At 45.7% G+C, this 16501-nt stretch overlaps 24 non-coding genes across 24 annotated transcripts; all 24 read right to left on the bottom strand.

Annotated features, from left to right (window-relative positions):
- Positions 1-163: 163 nt before the first annotated feature.
- Positions 164-235, bottom strand: trnae-uuc. Its single transcript has one exon. It is a non-coding gene; the product is annotated as a tRNA-Glu (tRNA).
- A 914-nt stretch (positions 236-1149) lies between these two features.
- trnae-uuc lies at positions 1150-1221 on the bottom strand. Its single transcript has one exon. It is a non-coding gene; the product is annotated as a tRNA-Glu (tRNA).
- A 328-nt stretch (positions 1222-1549) lies between these two features.
- On the bottom strand, positions 1550-1621 carry trnae-cuc. The gene has a single exon. It is a non-coding gene; the product is annotated as a tRNA-Glu (tRNA).
- Positions 1622-2144: 523 nt separating this feature from the next.
- trnae-uuc lies at positions 2145-2216 on the bottom strand. The gene has a single exon. It is a non-coding gene; the product is annotated as a tRNA-Glu (tRNA).
- Positions 2217-2545: 329 nt separating this feature from the next.
- trnae-cuc lies at positions 2546-2617 on the bottom strand. The gene has a single exon. It is a non-coding gene; the product is annotated as a tRNA-Glu (tRNA).
- Positions 2618-4116: 1499 nt separating this feature from the next.
- On the bottom strand, positions 4117-4188 carry trnae-uuc. The gene has a single exon. It is a non-coding gene; the product is annotated as a tRNA-Glu (tRNA).
- A 918-nt stretch (positions 4189-5106) lies between these two features.
- On the bottom strand, positions 5107-5178 carry trnae-uuc. The gene has a single exon. It is a non-coding gene; the product is annotated as a tRNA-Glu (tRNA).
- Positions 5179-5506: 328 nt separating this feature from the next.
- trnae-cuc lies at positions 5507-5578 on the bottom strand. The gene has a single exon. It is a non-coding gene; the product is annotated as a tRNA-Glu (tRNA).
- A 519-nt stretch (positions 5579-6097) lies between these two features.
- Positions 6098-6169, bottom strand: trnae-uuc. Its single transcript has one exon. It is a non-coding gene; the product is annotated as a tRNA-Glu (tRNA).
- Positions 6170-6497: 328 nt separating this feature from the next.
- trnae-cuc lies at positions 6498-6569 on the bottom strand. Its single transcript has one exon. It is a non-coding gene; the product is annotated as a tRNA-Glu (tRNA).
- A 523-nt stretch (positions 6570-7092) lies between these two features.
- On the bottom strand, positions 7093-7164 carry trnae-uuc. Its single transcript has one exon. It is a non-coding gene; the product is annotated as a tRNA-Glu (tRNA).
- Positions 7165-7493: 329 nt separating this feature from the next.
- On the bottom strand, positions 7494-7565 carry trnae-cuc. The gene has a single exon. It is a non-coding gene; the product is annotated as a tRNA-Glu (tRNA).
- A 519-nt stretch (positions 7566-8084) lies between these two features.
- On the bottom strand, positions 8085-8156 carry trnae-uuc. The gene has a single exon. It is a non-coding gene; the product is annotated as a tRNA-Glu (tRNA).
- A 911-nt stretch (positions 8157-9067) lies between these two features.
- trnae-uuc lies at positions 9068-9139 on the bottom strand. Its single transcript has one exon. It is a non-coding gene; the product is annotated as a tRNA-Glu (tRNA).
- Positions 9140-9468: 329 nt separating this feature from the next.
- trnae-cuc lies at positions 9469-9540 on the bottom strand. Its single transcript has one exon. It is a non-coding gene; the product is annotated as a tRNA-Glu (tRNA).
- Positions 9541-10059: 519 nt separating this feature from the next.
- On the bottom strand, positions 10060-10131 carry trnae-uuc. Its single transcript has one exon. It is a non-coding gene; the product is annotated as a tRNA-Glu (tRNA).
- Positions 10132-10460: 329 nt separating this feature from the next.
- On the bottom strand, positions 10461-10532 carry trnae-uuc. Its single transcript has one exon. It is a non-coding gene; the product is annotated as a tRNA-Glu (tRNA).
- A 329-nt stretch (positions 10533-10861) lies between these two features.
- trnae-cuc lies at positions 10862-10933 on the bottom strand. Its single transcript has one exon. It is a non-coding gene; the product is annotated as a tRNA-Glu (tRNA).
- A 919-nt stretch (positions 10934-11852) lies between these two features.
- trnae-cuc lies at positions 11853-11924 on the bottom strand. Its single transcript has one exon. It is a non-coding gene; the product is annotated as a tRNA-Glu (tRNA).
- A 516-nt stretch (positions 11925-12440) lies between these two features.
- trnae-uuc lies at positions 12441-12512 on the bottom strand. The gene has a single exon. It is a non-coding gene; the product is annotated as a tRNA-Glu (tRNA).
- Positions 12513-12840: 328 nt separating this feature from the next.
- Positions 12841-12912, bottom strand: trnae-cuc. The gene has a single exon. It is a non-coding gene; the product is annotated as a tRNA-Glu (tRNA).
- Positions 12913-13431: 519 nt separating this feature from the next.
- trnae-uuc lies at positions 13432-13503 on the bottom strand. Its single transcript has one exon. It is a non-coding gene; the product is annotated as a tRNA-Glu (tRNA).
- Positions 13504-13831: 328 nt separating this feature from the next.
- trnae-cuc lies at positions 13832-13903 on the bottom strand. Its single transcript has one exon. It is a non-coding gene; the product is annotated as a tRNA-Glu (tRNA).
- Positions 13904-15390: 1487 nt separating this feature from the next.
- trnae-uuc lies at positions 15391-15462 on the bottom strand. Its single transcript has one exon. It is a non-coding gene; the product is annotated as a tRNA-Glu (tRNA).
- Positions 15463-16501: the final 1039 nt, after the last annotated feature.

The following is a 16501-nucleotide window of genomic DNA, read 5'->3' as shown; positions in this document are numbered from 1 at the left end:
AAACTGTGGGCCACTCAGGAGAAACTTGCTCTGGACATGTTGAGTGTGAATTCCATGATCATTTGATGAATTCCATGATCATTTGATGTTGAATAAGGCATTGGGACAAAGGCAGACAAGATGGACAGGCTGTTGACCAGTACATAACTGCGTCAAATCAGCATTCCCTAACCGGGAATCGAACCCGGGCCACAGCGGTGAAAGCGCTGAATCCTAGCCACTAGACCATTAGGGAGCCAGCAATGGGTGAAAATGCCAATGTTTTCATTTGTCCAGGAAAAATCAGAGCTCAGACGAAGGACATCCTCAGCATTTGTGGTCAGTGGTTGAGCGGCTTGGATTTGGCAAAAGTATTCTTTCTGTGTTGTCAACAATGTCATGGCCAGAGACCTTGAACATGCCATTTCAGCAGAAGCCAGTCACATTCTGATTGTGAGCCAGTGGACAGATAGCGGTACTTTATATGGCTTCCTTTGAATGATTGGCCTGGAAATGTATGTGACTTTGTCAGATGAGGTGAGGGGGATTGTTGCCCACACGCACATCCTTGTATTGAAAACACATTCCCTGACCGGGAATCGAACCCGGCCGCGCGGTGAGAGCGCGAATCCTAGCCACTAGACCATCAGGAGACAGTGGTTTCTGGAAACATGAGTGAACCGACTCTTGTTGTAAACATATAAACCATTTTGCCAACAACACTGCTGAAGCATTTCAGATTTGTTGGAAAATCCTGGAAGATTCAACTGAAGCTTGATGTTGAGCTGTTGACCAACTTCTGCAACACTAGTGATCATTCCTGCCTCAGTGGAAGCTCAAAAGCATCAAACCATGTTCTTACAACATGGCAATACAGTCTGCCTGGGAACTGGAAAGCTTTCTTACAGCTGTTATGTAAGGGAGTTATGGACCTATTTGAATTTGTGCAAGCATTTGCTTGTTTCTGTTGACCACTCTTGGCCAGGTCTTTGACTGAAGCTTCTATGCTATAAACTGTGGGCCACTCAGGAGAAACTTGCTCTGGACATGTTGAGTGTGAATTCCATGATCATTTGATGACATGGAAATGAGGTGTTGAATAAGGCATTGGGACAAAGGCAGACAAGATGGACAGGCTGTTGACCAGTACATAACTGCGTCAAATCAGCATTCCCTAACCGGGAATTAAACCCGGGCCACAGCGGTGAAAGCGCTTAATCCTAGCCACTAGACCATTAGGGAGCCAGCAATGGGTGAAAATTCCAATGTTTTCATTTGTCCAGGAAAAATCAGAGCTCAGACGAAGGACATCCTCAGCATTTGTGGTCAGTGGTTGAGCGGCTTGGATTTGGCAAAAGTGTTCTTTCTGTGTTGTCAACAATGTCATGGCCAGAGACCTTGAACATGCCATTTCAGCAGAAGCCAGTCACATTCTGATTGTGAGCCAGTGGACAGATAGCGGTACTTTATATGGCTTCCTTTGAATGATTGGCCTGGAAATGTATGTGACTTTGTCAGATGAGGTGAGGGGGATTGTTGCCCACACGCACATCCTTGTATTGAAAACACATTCCCTGACCGGGAATCGAACCCGGGCCGCGGCGGTGAGAGCGCCGAATCCTAGCCACTAGACCATCAGGGAGACAGTGGTTTCTGGAAACATGAGTGAACCGACTCTTGTTGTAAACATATAAACCATTTTGCCAACAACACTGCTGAAGCATTTCAGATTTGTTGGAAAATCCTGGAAGATTCAACTGAAGCTTGATGTTGAGCTGTTTACCAACTTCTGCAACACTAGTGATCATTCCTGCCTCAGTGGAAGCTCAAAAGCATCAAACCATGTTCTTACAACATGGCAATACAGTCTGCCTGGGAACTGGAAAGCTTTCTTACAGCTGTTATGTAAGGGGAGTTATGGACCTATTTGAATTTGTGCAAGCATTTGCTTGTTTCTGTTGACCACTCTTGGCCAGTACTTTGACTGAAGCTTCTATGCTTCAAACTGTGGGCCACTCAGGAGAAACTTGCTCTGGACATGTTGAGTGTGAATTCAATGATCATTTGATGAATTCCATGATCATTTGATGTTAAACAAGGCATTGGGACAAAAGCAGACAAGATGGACAGGCTGTTGACCAGTACATAACTGCGTCAAATCAGCATTCCCTAACCGGGAATCGAACCCGGGCCACAGCGGTGAAAGCGCTGAATCCTAGCCACTAGACCATTAGGGAGCCAGCAATGGGTGAAAATGCCAATGTTTTCATTTGTCCAGGAAACAATCAGAGCTCAGACGAAGGACATGCTCAACATTTGTGGTCAGTGGTTGAGCTGGTGGAATTTCACAAAAGTAGTCTTTCTGTGTTGTCAACAATGTCATAGCCAGAGACCTTGAACATGCCATTTCAGCAGAAGCCAGTCACATTCTGATTGTGAGCCAGTGGACAGACAGCGGTACTTCATATGGCTTCCTTTGAATGATTGGCCTGGAAATGTATGTGACTTTGTCAGATGAGGTGAGGGGGATTGTTGCCCACACGCACATCCTTGTATTGAAAACACATTCCCTGACCGGGAATCGAACCCGGGCCGCGGCGGTGAGAGCGCCGAATCCTAGCCACTAGACCATCAGGGAGACAGTGGTTTCTGGAAACATGAGTGAACCGACTCTTGTTGTAAACATATAAACCATTTTGCCAACAACACTGCTGAAGCATTTCAGATTTGTTGGAAAATCCTGGAAGATTCAACTGAAGCTTGATGTTGAGCTGTTGACCAACTTCTGCAACACTAGTGATCATTCCTGCCTCAGTGGAAGCTCAAAAGCATCAAACCATGTTCTTACAACATGGCAATACAGTCTGCCTGGGAACTGGAAAGCTTTCTTACAGCTGTTATGTAAGGGGAGTTATGGACCTATTTGAATTTGTGCAAGCATTTGCTTGTTTCTGTTGACCACTCTTGGCCAGGTCTTTGACTGAAGCTTCTATGCTATAAACTGTGGGCCACTCAGGAGAAACTTGCTCTGGACATGTTGAGTGTGAATTCCATGATCATTTGATGACATGGAAATGAGGTGTTGAATAAGGCATTGGGACAAAGGCAGACAAGATGGACAGGCTGTTGACCAGTACATAACTGCGTCAAATCAGCATTCCCTAACCGAATTAACCCGGGCCACAGCGGTGAAAGCGCTGAATCCTAGCCACTAGACCATTAGGGAGCCAGCAATGGGTGAAAATGCCAATGTTTTCATTTGTCCAGGAAAAATCAGAGCTCAGACGAAGGACATCCTCAGCATTTGTGGTCAGTGGTTGAGCTGGCTTGGATTTCACAAAGTAGTCTTTCTGTGTTGTCAACAATGTCATGGCCAGAGACCTTGAACATGCCATTTCAGCAGAAGCCAGTCACATTCTGATTGTGAGCCAGTGGACAGACAGCGGTACTTCATATGGCTTCCTTTGAATGATTGGCCTGGAAATGGTAAGTGACTTTGTCAGATGAGGTGAGGGGATTGTTGCCCACACGCACATCCTTGTATTGAAAACACATTCCCTGACCGAATCGAACCGGGCCGGCGGTGAGCGCCGAATCCTAGCCACTAGACCATCAGGAGACAGTGGTTTCTGGAAACATGAGTGAACCGACTCTTGCTGTAAACATATAAACCATTTTGCCAACAACACTGCTGAAGCATTTCAGATTTGTTGGAAAATCCTGGAAGATTCAACTGAAGCTTGATGTTGAGCTGTTGACCAACTTCTGCAACACTAGTGATCATTCCTGCCTCAGTGGAAGCTCAAAAGCATCAAACCATGTTCTTACAACATGGCAATACAGTCTGCCTGGGAACTGGAAAGCTTTCTTACAGCTGTTATGTAAGGGGAGTTATGGACCTATTTGAATTTGTGCAAGCATTTGCTTGTTTCTGTTGACCACTCTTGGCCAGTACTTTGACTGAAGCTTCTATGCTTCAAACTGTGGGCCACTCAGGAGAAACTTGCTCTGGACATGTTGAGTGTGAATTCCATGATCATTTGATGACATGGAAATGAGGTGTTGAATAAGGCATTGGGACAAAGGCAGACAAGATGGACAGGCTGTTGACCAGTACATAACTGCGTCAAATCAGCATTCCCTAACCGGGAATTAAACCCGGGCCACAGCGGTGAAAGCGCTGAATCCTAGCCACTAGACCATTAGGGAGCCAGCAATGGGTGAAAATTCCAATGTTTTCATTTGTCCAGGAAAAATCAGAGCTCAGACGAAGGACATCCTCAGCATTTGTGGTCAGTGGTTGAGCGGCTTGGATTTGGCAAAAGTATTCTTTCTGTGTTGTCAACAATGTCATAGCCAGAGACCTTGAACATGCCATTTCAGCAGAAGCCAGTCACATTCTGATTGTGAGCCAGTGGACAGACAGCGGTACTTCATATGGCTTCCTTTGAATGATTGGCCTGGAAATGTATGTGACTTTGTCAGATGAGGTGAGGGGGATTGTTGCCCACACGCACATCCTTGTATTGAAAACACATTCCCTGACCGGGAATCGAACCCGCCGCGCGGTGAGAGCGCCGAATCTAGCCACTAGACCATCAGGAGACAGTGGTTTCTGGAAACATGAGTGAACCGACTCTTGTTGTAAACATATAAACCATTTTGCCAACAACACTGCTGAAGCATTTCAGATTTGTTGGAAAATCCTGGAAGATTCAACTGAAGCTTGATGTTGAGCTGTTGACCAACTTCTGCAACACTAGTGATCATTCCTGCCTCAGTGGAAGCTCAAAAGCATCAAACCATGTTCTTACAACATGGCAATACAGTCTGCCTGGGAACTGGAAAGCTTTCTTACAGCTGTTATGTAAGGGGAGTTATGGACCTATTTGAATTTGTGCAAGCATTTGCTTGTTTCTGTTGACCACTCTTGGCCAGGTCTTTGACTGAAGCTTCTATGCTATAAACTGTGGGCCACTCAGGAGAAACTTGCTCTGGACATGTTGAGTGTGAATTCCATGATCATTTGATGAATTCCATGATCATTTGATGTTAAACAAGGCATTGGGACAAAGGCAGACAAGATGGACAGGCTATTGACCAGTACATAGCTGCGTCAAATCAGCATTCCCTAACCGGGAATCGAACCCGGGCCACAGCGGTGAAAGCGCTGAATCCTAGCCACTAGACCATTAGGGAGCCAGCAATGGGTGAAAATGCCAATGTTTTCATTTGTCCAGGAAAAATCAGAGCTCAGACGAAGGACATCCTCAGCATTTGTGGTCAGTGGTTGAGCGGCTTGGATTTGGCAAAAGTATTCTTTCTGTGTTGTCAACAATGTCATGGCCAGAGACCTTGAACATGCCATTTCAGCAGAAGCCAGTCACATTCTGATTGTGAGCCAGTGGACAGACAGCGGTACTTCATATGGCTTCCTTTGAATGATTGGCCTGGAAATGTATGTGACTTTGTCAGATGAGGTGAGGGGGATTGTTGCCCACACGCACATCCTTGTATTGAAAACACATTCCCTGACCGGGAATCGAACCCGGGCCGCGGCGGTGAGAGCGCCGAATCCTAGCCACTAGACCATCAGGGAGACAGTGGTTTCTGGAAACATGAGTGAACCGACTCTTGTTGTAAACATATAAACCATTTTGCCAACAACACTGCTGAAGCATTTCAGATTTGTTGGAAAATCCTGGAAGATTCAACTGAAGCTTGATGTTGAGCTGTTGACCAACTTCTGCAACACTAGTGATCATTCCTGCCTCAGTGGAAGCTCAAAAGCATCAAACCATGTTCTTACAACATGGCAATACAGTCTGCCTGGGAACTGGAAAGCTTTCTTACAGCTGTTATGTAAGGGGAGTTATGGACCTATTTGAATTTGTGCAAGCATTTGCTTGTTTCTGTTGACCACTCTTGGCCAGGTCTTTGACTGAAGCTTCTATGCTATAAACTGTGGGCCACTCAGGAGAAACTTGCTCTGGACATGTTGAGTGTGAATTCCATGATCATTTGATGACATGGAAATGAGGTGTTGAATAAGGCATTGGGACAAAGGCAGACAAGATGGACAGGCTGTTGACCAGTACATAACTGCGTCAAATCAGCATTCCCTAACCGGGAATTGAACCCGGGCCACAGCGGTGAAAGCGCTGAATCCTAGCCACTAGACCATTAGGGAGCCAGCAATGGGTGAAAATTCCAATGTTTTCATTTGTCCAGGAAAAATCAGAGCTCAGACGAAGGACATCCTCAGCATTTGTGGTCAGTGGTTGAGCGGCTTGGATTTGGCAAAAGTAGTCTTTCTGTGTTGTCAACAATGTCATGGCCAGAGACCTTGAACATGCCATTTCAGCAGAAGCCAGTCACATTCTGATTGTGAGCCAGTGGACAGACAGCGGTACTTCATATGGCTTCCTTTGAATGATTGGCCTGGAAATGTATGTGACTTTGTCAGATGAGGTGAGGGGGATTGTTGCCCACACGCACATCCTTGTATTGAAAACACATTCCCTGACCGGGAATCGAACCCGGGCCGCGGCGGTGAGAGCGCCGAATCCTAGCCACTAGACCATCAGGGAGACAGTGGTTTCTGGAAACATGAGTGAACCGACTCTTGCTGTAAACATATAAACCATTTTGCCAACAACACTGCTGAAGCATTTCAGATTTGTTGGAAAATCCTGGAAGATTCAACTGAAGCTTGATGTTGAGCTGTTGACCAACTTCTGCAACACTAGTGATCATTCCTGCCTCAGTGGAAGCTCAAAAGCATCAAACCATGTTCTTACAACATGGCAATACAGTCTGCCTGGGAACTGGAAAGCTTTCTTACAGCTGTTATGTAAGGGGAGTTATGGACCTATTTGAATTTGTGCAAGCATTTGCTTGTTTCTGTTGACCACTCTTGGCCAGTACTTTGACTGAAGCTTCTATGCTTCAAACTGTGGGCCACTCAGGAGAAACTTGCTCTGGACATGTTGAGTGTGAATTCCATGATCATTTGATGAATTCCATGATCATTTGATGTTGAATAAGGCATTGGGACAAAGGCAGACAAGATGGACAGGCTGTTGACCAGTACATAACTGCGTCAAATCAGCATTCCCTAACCGGGAATCGAACCCGGGCCACAGCGGTGAAAGCGCTGAATCCTAGCCACTAGACCATTAGGGAGCCAGCAACGGGTGACAATGCCAATGTTTTCATTTGTCCAGGAAAAATCAGAGCTCAGACGAAGGACATCCTCAGCATTTGTGGTCAGTGGTTGAGCGGCTTGGATTTGGCAAAAGTATTCTTTCTGTGTTGTCAACAATGTCATGGCCAGAGACCTTGAACAAGCCATTTCAGCAGAAGCCAGTCACATTCTGATTGTGAGCCAGTGGACAGATAGCGGTACTTTATATGGCTTCCTTTGAAATGAGAGGCCCAGAAAGGTAAGTGACTTTGCCAGATGAGGTGAGGGGGATTGTTGCCCACATGTACATCCTTGTATTGAAAACACATTCCCTGACCGGGAATTGAACCCGGGCCTCGGCGGTGAGAGCGCCGAATCCTAGCCACTAGACCATCAGGGAGACAGTGGTTTCTGGAAACATGAGTGAACCGACTCTTGCTGTAAACATATAAACCATTTTGCCAACAACACTGCTGAACTATTTCAGATTTGTTGGAAAATCCTGGAAGATTCAACTGAAGCTTGATGTTGAGCTGTTGACCAACTTCTGCAACACTAGTGATCATTCCTGCCTCAGTGGAAGCTCAAAAGCATCAAACCATGTTCTTACAACATGGCAATACAGTCTGCCTGGGAACTGGAAAGCTTTCTTACAGCTGTTATGTAAGGGGAGTTATGGACCTATTTGAATTTGTGCAAGCATTTGCTTGTTTCTGTTGACCACTCTTGGCCAGGTCTTTGACTGAAGCTTCTATGCTATAAACTGTGGGCCACTCAGGAGAAACTTGCTCTGGACATGTTGAGTGTGAATTCCATGATCATTTGATGACATGGAAATGAGGTGTTGAATAAGGCATTGGGACAAAGGCAGACAAGATGGACAGGCTGTTGACCAGTACATAACTGCGTCAAATCAGCATTCCCTAACCGGGAATTAAACCCGGGCCACAGCGGTGAAAGCGCTGAATCCTAGCCACTAGACCATTAGGGAGCCAGCAATGGGTGAAAATTCCAATGTTTTCATTTGTCCAGGAAAAATCAGAGCTCAGACGAAGGACATCCTCAGCATTTGTGGTCAGTGGTTGAGCGGCTTGGATTTGGCAAAAGTAGTCTTTCTGTGTTGTCAACAATGTCATGGCCAGAGACCTTGAACATGCCATTTCAGCAGAAGCCAGTCACATTCTGATTGTGAGCCAGTGGACAGACAGCGGTACTTCATATGGCTTCCTTTGAATGATTGGCCTGGAAATGTATGTGACTTTGTCAGATGAGGTGAGGGGGATTGTTGCCCACACGCACATCCTTGTATTGAAAGCACATTCCTGACCGAATCCGGGCCGCGGCGGTGAGAGCGCCGAATCCTAGCCACTAGACCATCAGGGAGACAGTGGTTTCTGGAAACATGAGTGAACCGACTCTTGCTGTAAACATATAAACCATTTTGCCAACAACACTGCTGAACTATTTCAGATTTGTTGGAAAATCCTGGAAGATTCAACTGAAGCTTGATGTTGAGCTGTTGACCAACTTCTGCAACACTAGTGATCATTCCTGCCTCAGTGGAAGCTCAAAAGCATCAAACCATGTTCTTACAACATGGCAATACAGTCTGCCTGGGAACTGGAAAGCTTTCTTACAGCTGTTATGTAAGGGGAGTTATGGACCTATTTGAATTTGTGCAAGCATTTGCTTGTTTCTGTTGACCACTCTTGGCCAGTACTTTGACTGAAGCTTCTATGCTTCAAACTGTGGGCCACTCAGGAGAAACTTGCTCTGGACATGTTGAGTGTGAATTCCATGATCATTTGATGACATGGAAATGAGGTGTTGAATAAGGCATTGGGACAAAGGCAGACAAGATGGACAGGCTGTTGACCAGTACATAACTGCGTCAAATCAGCATTCCCTAACCGGGAATCGAACCCGGGCCACAGCGGTGAAAGCGCTGAATCCTAGCCACTAGACCATTAGGGAGCCAGCAACGGGTGACAATGCCAATGTTTTCATTTGTCCAGGAAAAATCAGAGCTCAGACGAAGGACATCCTCAGCATTTGTGGTCAGTGGTTGAGCGGCTTGGATTTGGCAAAAGTAGTCTTTCTGTGTTGTCAACAATGTCATGGCCAGAGACCTTGAACATGCCATTTCAGCAGAAGCCAGTCACATTCTGATTGTGAGCCAGTGGACAGATAGCGGTACTTTATATGGCTTCCTTTGAAATGAGAGGCCCAGAAAGGTAAGTGACTTTGTCAGATGAGGTGAGGGGGATTGTTGCCCACACGCACATCCTTGTATTGAAAACACATTCCCTGACCGGGAATTGAACCCCGGCCGCGGCGGTGAGAGCGCCGAATCCTAGCCACTAGACCATCAGGGAGACAGTGGTTTCTGGAAACATGAGTGAACCGACTCTTGCTGTAAACATATAAACCATTTTGCCAACAACACTGCTGAACTATTTCAGATTTGTTGGAAAATCCTGGAAGATTCAACTGAAGCTTGATGTTGAGCTGTTGACCAACTTCTGCAACACTAGTGATCATTCCTGCCTCAGTGGAAGCTCAAAAGCATCAAACCATGTTCTTACAACATGGCAATACAGTCTGCCTGGGAACTGGAAAGCTTTCTTACAGCTGTTATGTAAGGGGAGTTATGGACCTATTTGAATTTGTGCAAGCATTTGCTTGTTTCTGTTGACCACTCTTGGCCAGTACTTTGACTGAAGCTTCTATGCTTCAAACTGTGGGCCACTCAGGAGAAACTTGCTCTGGACATGTTGAGTGTGAATTCCATGATCATTTGATGACATGGAAATGAGGTGTTGAATAAGGCATTGGGACAAAGGCAGACAAGATGGACAGGCTGTTGACCAGTACATAACTGCGTCAAATCAGCATTCCCTAACCGGGAATCGAACCCGGGCCACAGCGGTGAAAGCGCTGAATCCTAGCCACTAGACCATTAGGGAGCCAGCAACGGGTGACAATGCCAATGTTTTCATTTGTCCAGGAAAAATCAGAGCTCAGACGAAGGACATCCTCAGCATTTGTGGTCAGTGGTTGAGCGGCTTGGATTTGGCAAAAGTAGTCTTTCTGTGTTGTCAACAATGTCATGGCCAGAGACCTTGAACATGCCATTTCAGCAGAAGCCAGTCACATTCTGATTGTGAGCCAGTGGACAGATAGCGGTACTTTATATGGCTTCCTTTGAAATGAGAGGCCCAGAAAGGTAAGTGACTTTGTCAGATGAGGTGAGGGGGATTGTTGCCCACACGCACATCCTTGTATTGAAAACACATTCCCTGACCGGGAATCGAACCCGGGCCACAGCGGTGAAAGCGCTGAATCCTAGCCACTAGACCATTAGGGAGCCAGCAATGGGTGAAAATTCCAATGTTTTCATTTGTCCAGGAAAAATCAGAGCTCAGACGAAGGACATCCTCAGCATTTGTGGTCAGTGGTTGAGCGGCTTGGATTTGGCAAAAGTAGTCTTTCTGTGTTGTCAACAATGTCATGGCCAGAGACCTTGAACATGCCATTTCAGCAGAAGCCAGTCACATTCTGATTGTGAGCCAGTGGACAGATAGCGGTACTTTATATGGCTTCCTTTGAAATGAGAGGTCCAGAAAGGTAAGTGACTTTGTCAGATGAGGTGAGGGGGATTGTTGCCCACACGCACATCCTTGTATTGAAAACACATTCCCTGACCGGGAATCGAACCCGGGCCGCGGCGGTGAGAGCGCCGAATCCTAGCCACTAGACCATCAGGGAGACAGTGGTTTCTGGAAACATGAGTGAACCGACTCTTGCTGTAAACATATAAACCATTTTGCCAACAACACTGCTGAAGCATTTCAGATTTGTTGGAAAATCCTGGAAGATTCAACTGAAGCTTGATGTTGAGCTGTTGACCAACTTCTGCAACACTAGTGATCATTCCTGCCTCAGTGGAAGCTCAAAAGCATCAAACCATGTTCTTACAACATGGCAATACAGTCTGCCTGGGAACTGGAAAGCTTTCTTACAGCTGTTATGTAAGGGGAGTTATGGACCTATTTGAATTTGTGCAAGCATTTGCTTGTTTCTGTTGACCACTCTTGGCCAGGTCTTTGACTGAAGCTTCTATGCTATAAACTGTGGGCCACTCAGGAGAAACTTGCTCTGGACATGTTGAGTGTGAATTCCATGATCATTTGATGACATGGAAATGAGGTGTTGAATAAGGCATTAGGACAACGGCAGACAAGATGGACAGGCTATTGACCAGTACATAGCTGCATCAAATCAGCATTCCCTAACCGGGAATTGAACCTGGGCCGCAGTGGTGAAAACGCAAAATCCTAGCCACTAGACCATTAGGGAGCCAGCAATGGGTGAAAATGCCAATGTTTTCATTTGTCCAGGAAAAATCAGAGCTCAGACGAAGGACATCCTCAGCATTTGTGGTCAGTGGTTGAGCCGCTTGGATTTGGCAAAAGTAGTCTTTCTGTGTTGTCAACAATGTCATAGACAGAGACCTTGAACATGCCATTTCAGCAGAAGCCAGTCACATTCTGATTGTGAGCCAGTGGACAGACAGCGGTACTTCATATGGCTTCCTTTGAATGATTGGCCTGGAAATGTATGTGACTTTGTCAGATGAGGTGAGGGGGATTGTTGCCCACACGCACATCCTTGTATTGAAAACACATTCCCTGACCGGGAATCGAACCCGGGCCGCGGCGGTGAGAGCGCCGAATCCTAGCCACTAGACCATCAGGGAGACAGTGGTTTCTGGAAACATGAGTGAACCGACTCTTGTTGTAAACATATAAACCATTTTGCCAACAACACTGCTGAAGCATTTCAGATTTGTTGGAAAATCCTGGAAGATTCAACTGAAGCTTGATGTTGAGCTGTTGACCAACTTCTGCAACACTAGTGATCATTCCTGCCTCAGTGGAAGCTCAAAAGCATCAAACCATGTTCTTACAACATGGCAATACAGTCTGCCTGGGAACTGGAAAGCTTTCTTACAGCTGTTATGTAAGGGGAGTTATGGACCTATTTGAATTTGTGCAAGCATTTGCTTGTTTCTGTTGACCACTCTTGGCCAGGTCTTTGACTGAAGCTTCTATGCTATAAACTGTGGGCCACTCAGGAGAAACTTGCTCTGGACATGTTGAGTGTGAATTCCATGATCATTTGATGACATGGAAATGAGGTGTTGAATAAGGCATTGGGACAAAGGCAGACAAGATGGACAGGCTGTTGACCAGAACATAGCGTCAAATCAGCATTCCCTAACCGGGAATTAAACCCGGGCCACAGCGGTGAAAGCGCTTAATCCTAGCCACTAGACCATTAGGGAGCCAGCAATGGGTGAAAATTCCAATGTTTTCATTTGTCCAGGAAAAATCAGAGCTCAGACGAAGGACATCCTCAGCATTTGTGGTCAGTGGTTGAGCGGCTTGGATTTGGCAAAAGTGTTCTTTCTGTGTTGTCAACAATGTCATGGCCAGAGACCTTGAACATGCCATTTCAGCAGAAGCCAGTCACATTCTGATTGTGAGCCAGTGGACAGATAGCGGTACTTTATATGGCTTCCTTTGAATGATTGGCCTGGAAATGTATGTGACTTTGTCAGATGAGGTGAGGGGGATTGTTGCCCACACGCACATCCTTGTATTGAAAACACATTCCCTGACCGGGAATCGAACCCGGGCCGCGGCGGTGAGAGCGCCGAATCCTAGCCACTAGACCATCAGGGAGACAGTGGTTTCTGGAAACATGAGTGAACCGACTCTTGTTGTAAACATATAAACCATTTTGCCAACAACACTGCTGAAGCATTTCAGATTTGTTGGAAAATCCTGGAAGATTCAACTGAAGCTTGATGTTGAGCTGTTGACCAACTTCTGCAACACTAGTGATCATTCCTGCCTCAGTGGAAGCTCAAAAGCATCAAACCATGTTCTTACAACATGGCAATACAGTCTGCCTGGGAACTGGAAAGCTTTCTTACAGCTGTTATGTAAGGGGAGTTATGGACCTATTTGAATTTGTGCAAGCATTTGCTTGTTTCTGTTGACCACTCTTGGCCAGGTCTTTGACTGAAGCTTCTATGCTATAAACTGTGGGCCACTCAGGAGAAACTTGCTCTGGACATGTTGAGTGTGAATTCCATGATCATTTGATGACATGGAAATGAGGTGTTGAATAAGGCATTAGGACAAAGGCAGACAAGATGGACAGGCTGTTGACCAGTACATAGCTGCATCAAATCAGCATTCCCTAACCGGGAATCGAACCCGGGCCATAGCGGTGAAAGCGCTGAATCCTAGCCACTAGACCATTAGGGAGCCAGCAACGGGTGACAATGCCAATGTTTTCATTTGTCCAGGAAAAATCAGAGCTCAGACGAAGGACATCCTCAGCATTTGTGGTCAGTGGTTGAGCCGCTTGGATTTGGCAAAAGTAGTCTTTCTGTGTTGTCAACAATGTCATGGCCAGAGACCTTGAACATGCCATTTCAGCAGAAGCCAGTCACATTCTGATTGTGAGCCAGTGGACAGACAGCGGTACTTCATATGGCTTCCTTTGAATGATTGGCCTGGAAATGTATGTGACTTTGTCAGATGAGGTGAGGGGGATTGTTGCCCACACGCACATCCTTGTATTGAAAACACATTCCCTGACCGGGAATCGAACCCGGGCCGCGGCGGTGAGAGCGCCGAATCCTAGCCACTAGACCATCAGGGAGACAGTGGTTTCTGGAAACATGAGTGAACCGACTCTTGTTGTAAACATATAAACCATTTTGCCAACAACACTGCTGAAGCATTTCAGATTTGTTGGAAAATCCTGGAAGATTCAACTGAAGCTTGATGTTGAGCTGTTGACCAACTTCTGCAACACTAGTGATCATTCCTGCCTCAGTGGAAGCTCAAAAGCATCAAACCATGTTCTTACAACATGGCAATACAGTCTGCCTGGGAACTGGAAAGCTTTCTTACAGCTGTTATGTAAGGGGAGTTATGGACCTATTTGAATTTGTGCAAGCATTTGCTTGTTTCTGTTGACCACTCTTGGCCAGTACTTTGACTGAAGCTTCTATGCTTCAAACTGTGGGCCACTCAGGAGTAACTTGCTCTGGACATGTTGAGTGTGAATTCCATGATCATTTGATGACATGGAAATGAGGTGTTGAATAAGGCATTGGGACAAAGGCAGACAAGATGGACAGGCTGTTGACCAGTACATAACTGCGTCAAATCAGCTTTCCCTAACCGGGAATCGAACCCGGGCCACAGCGGTGAAGGGCTGAATCCTAGCCACTAGACCATTAGGGAGCCAGCAATGGGTGAAAATGCCAATGTTTTCATTTGTCCAGGAAAAATCAGAGCTCAGACGAAGGACATCCTCAGCATTTGTGGTCAGTGGTTGAGCGGCTTGGATTTGGCAAAAGTAGTCTTTCTGTGTTGTCAACAATGTCATGGCCAGAGACCTTGAACATGCCATTTCAGCAGAAGCCAGTCACATTCTGATTGTGAGCCAGTGGACAGATAGCGGTACTTTATATGGCTTCCTTTGAATGATTGGCCTGGAAATGTATGTGACTTTGTCAGATGAGGTGAGGGGATTGTTGCCCACACGCACATCCTTGTATTGAAAGCACATTCCTGACCGAATCGAACCGGGCATGGCAGTGAGAGCGCCGAATCCTAGCCACTAGACCATCAGGGAGACAGTGGTTTCTGGAAACATGAGTGAACCGACTCTTGCTGTAAACATATAAACCATTTTGCCAACAACACTGCTGAAGCATTTCAGATTTGTTGGAAAATCCTGGAAGATTCAACTGAAGCTTGATGTTGAGCTGTTGACCAACTTCTGCAACACTAGTGATCATTCCTGCCTCAGTGGAAGCTCAAAAGCATCAAACCATGTTCTTACAACATGGCAATACAGTCTGCCTGGGAACTGGAAAGCTTTCTTACAGCTGTTATGTAAGGGGAGTTATGGACCTATTTGAATTTGTGCAAGCATTTGCTTGTTTCTGTTGACCACTCTTGGCCAGGTCTTTGACTGAAGCTTCTATGCTATAAACTGTGGGCCACTCAGGAGAAACTTGCTCTGGACATGCTGAGTGTGGATTCCATGATCATTTGATGTTGAATAAGGCATTGGGACAAAGGCAGACAAGATGGACAGGCTGTTGACCAGTACATAACTGCGTCAAATCAGCATTCCCTAACCGGGAATCAAACCCGGGCCACAGCGGTGAAAGCGCTGAATCCTAGCCACTAGACCATTAGGGAGCCAGCAATGGGTGAAAATTCCAATGTTTTCATTTGTCCAGGAAAAATCAGAGCTCAGACGAAGGACATCCTCAGCATTTGTGGTCAGTGGTTGAGCGGCTTGGATTTGGCAAAAGTATTCTTTCTGTGTTGTCAACAATGTCATGGCCAGAGACCTTGAACATGCCATTTCAGCAGAAGCCAGTCACATTCTGATTGTGAGCCAGTGGACAGATAGCGGTACTTCATATGGCTTCCTTTGAACGATTGGCCTGGAAATGTATGTGACTTTGTCAGATGAGGTGAGGGGGATTGTTGCCCACACGCACATCCTTGTGCGTGTGGGCACAAGGATGTGGAAACTTGCTCTGGACATGTTGAGTGTGAATTCCATGATCATTTGATGACATGGAAACGAGGTATTGAATAAGGCATTGGGAAAAAGGCAGACAAGATGGACAGGCTATTGACCAGTACATAACTGCGTCAAATCAACATCCCTTAACCGGGCTGCAGCGCTGAATGCGCTGAATCCTAGCTTCAAAAGCTTTTTGACCATTTTTCTGCCTATTTTTGCCACTTAAATCCCAATTCTTCCCTTTCTTTGTCTACTGTTGCCTCCGTTTATTCAACATTCCTTCTATTTAACCTCTTTTACCCCTTTTTCAAAGATTTTACTTTCCTTCATTCATTCAGTGTTTTTAGTATTTGTCATGTTGAATTTTAACCAGTTTAACCCCTTTCTGCCGCTCTCTGGCTATTTTGTTTCATCAGTTAACACATTTTTGCCATTTTTTTAAATCCTATTTCACCACCTTTTTGACACAATTTTGCCATTTTTAACCCATTTCAACACTTTTTAATCCCATTTACCCTTCCCTTACCCTTTTTCTTCCACTTTTAAGCCAATATTGCCACTGTGAACCCCTTCATCCACTTTTGTTTGTCTGTTTTCTTCCACTTTTGGTCTGGTTTAGCTTCTTCTAAAATCCAATTTTACCTCATTTTCTGGTAGTTTTGCCATTTTAATCCATTTTGATTCTGTTTTTAAGAAAAGGGA

Source organism: Cheilinus undulatus, linkage group 7, assembly GCF_018320785.1.
Source record: "Cheilinus undulatus linkage group 7, ASM1832078v1, whole genome shotgun sequence".
In the NCBI taxonomy this organism is placed as follows: Eukaryota; Metazoa; Chordata; class Actinopteri; order Labriformes; family Labridae; genus Cheilinus; species Cheilinus undulatus.
This window is presented reverse-complemented; position numbering and strand designations above follow the sequence as displayed.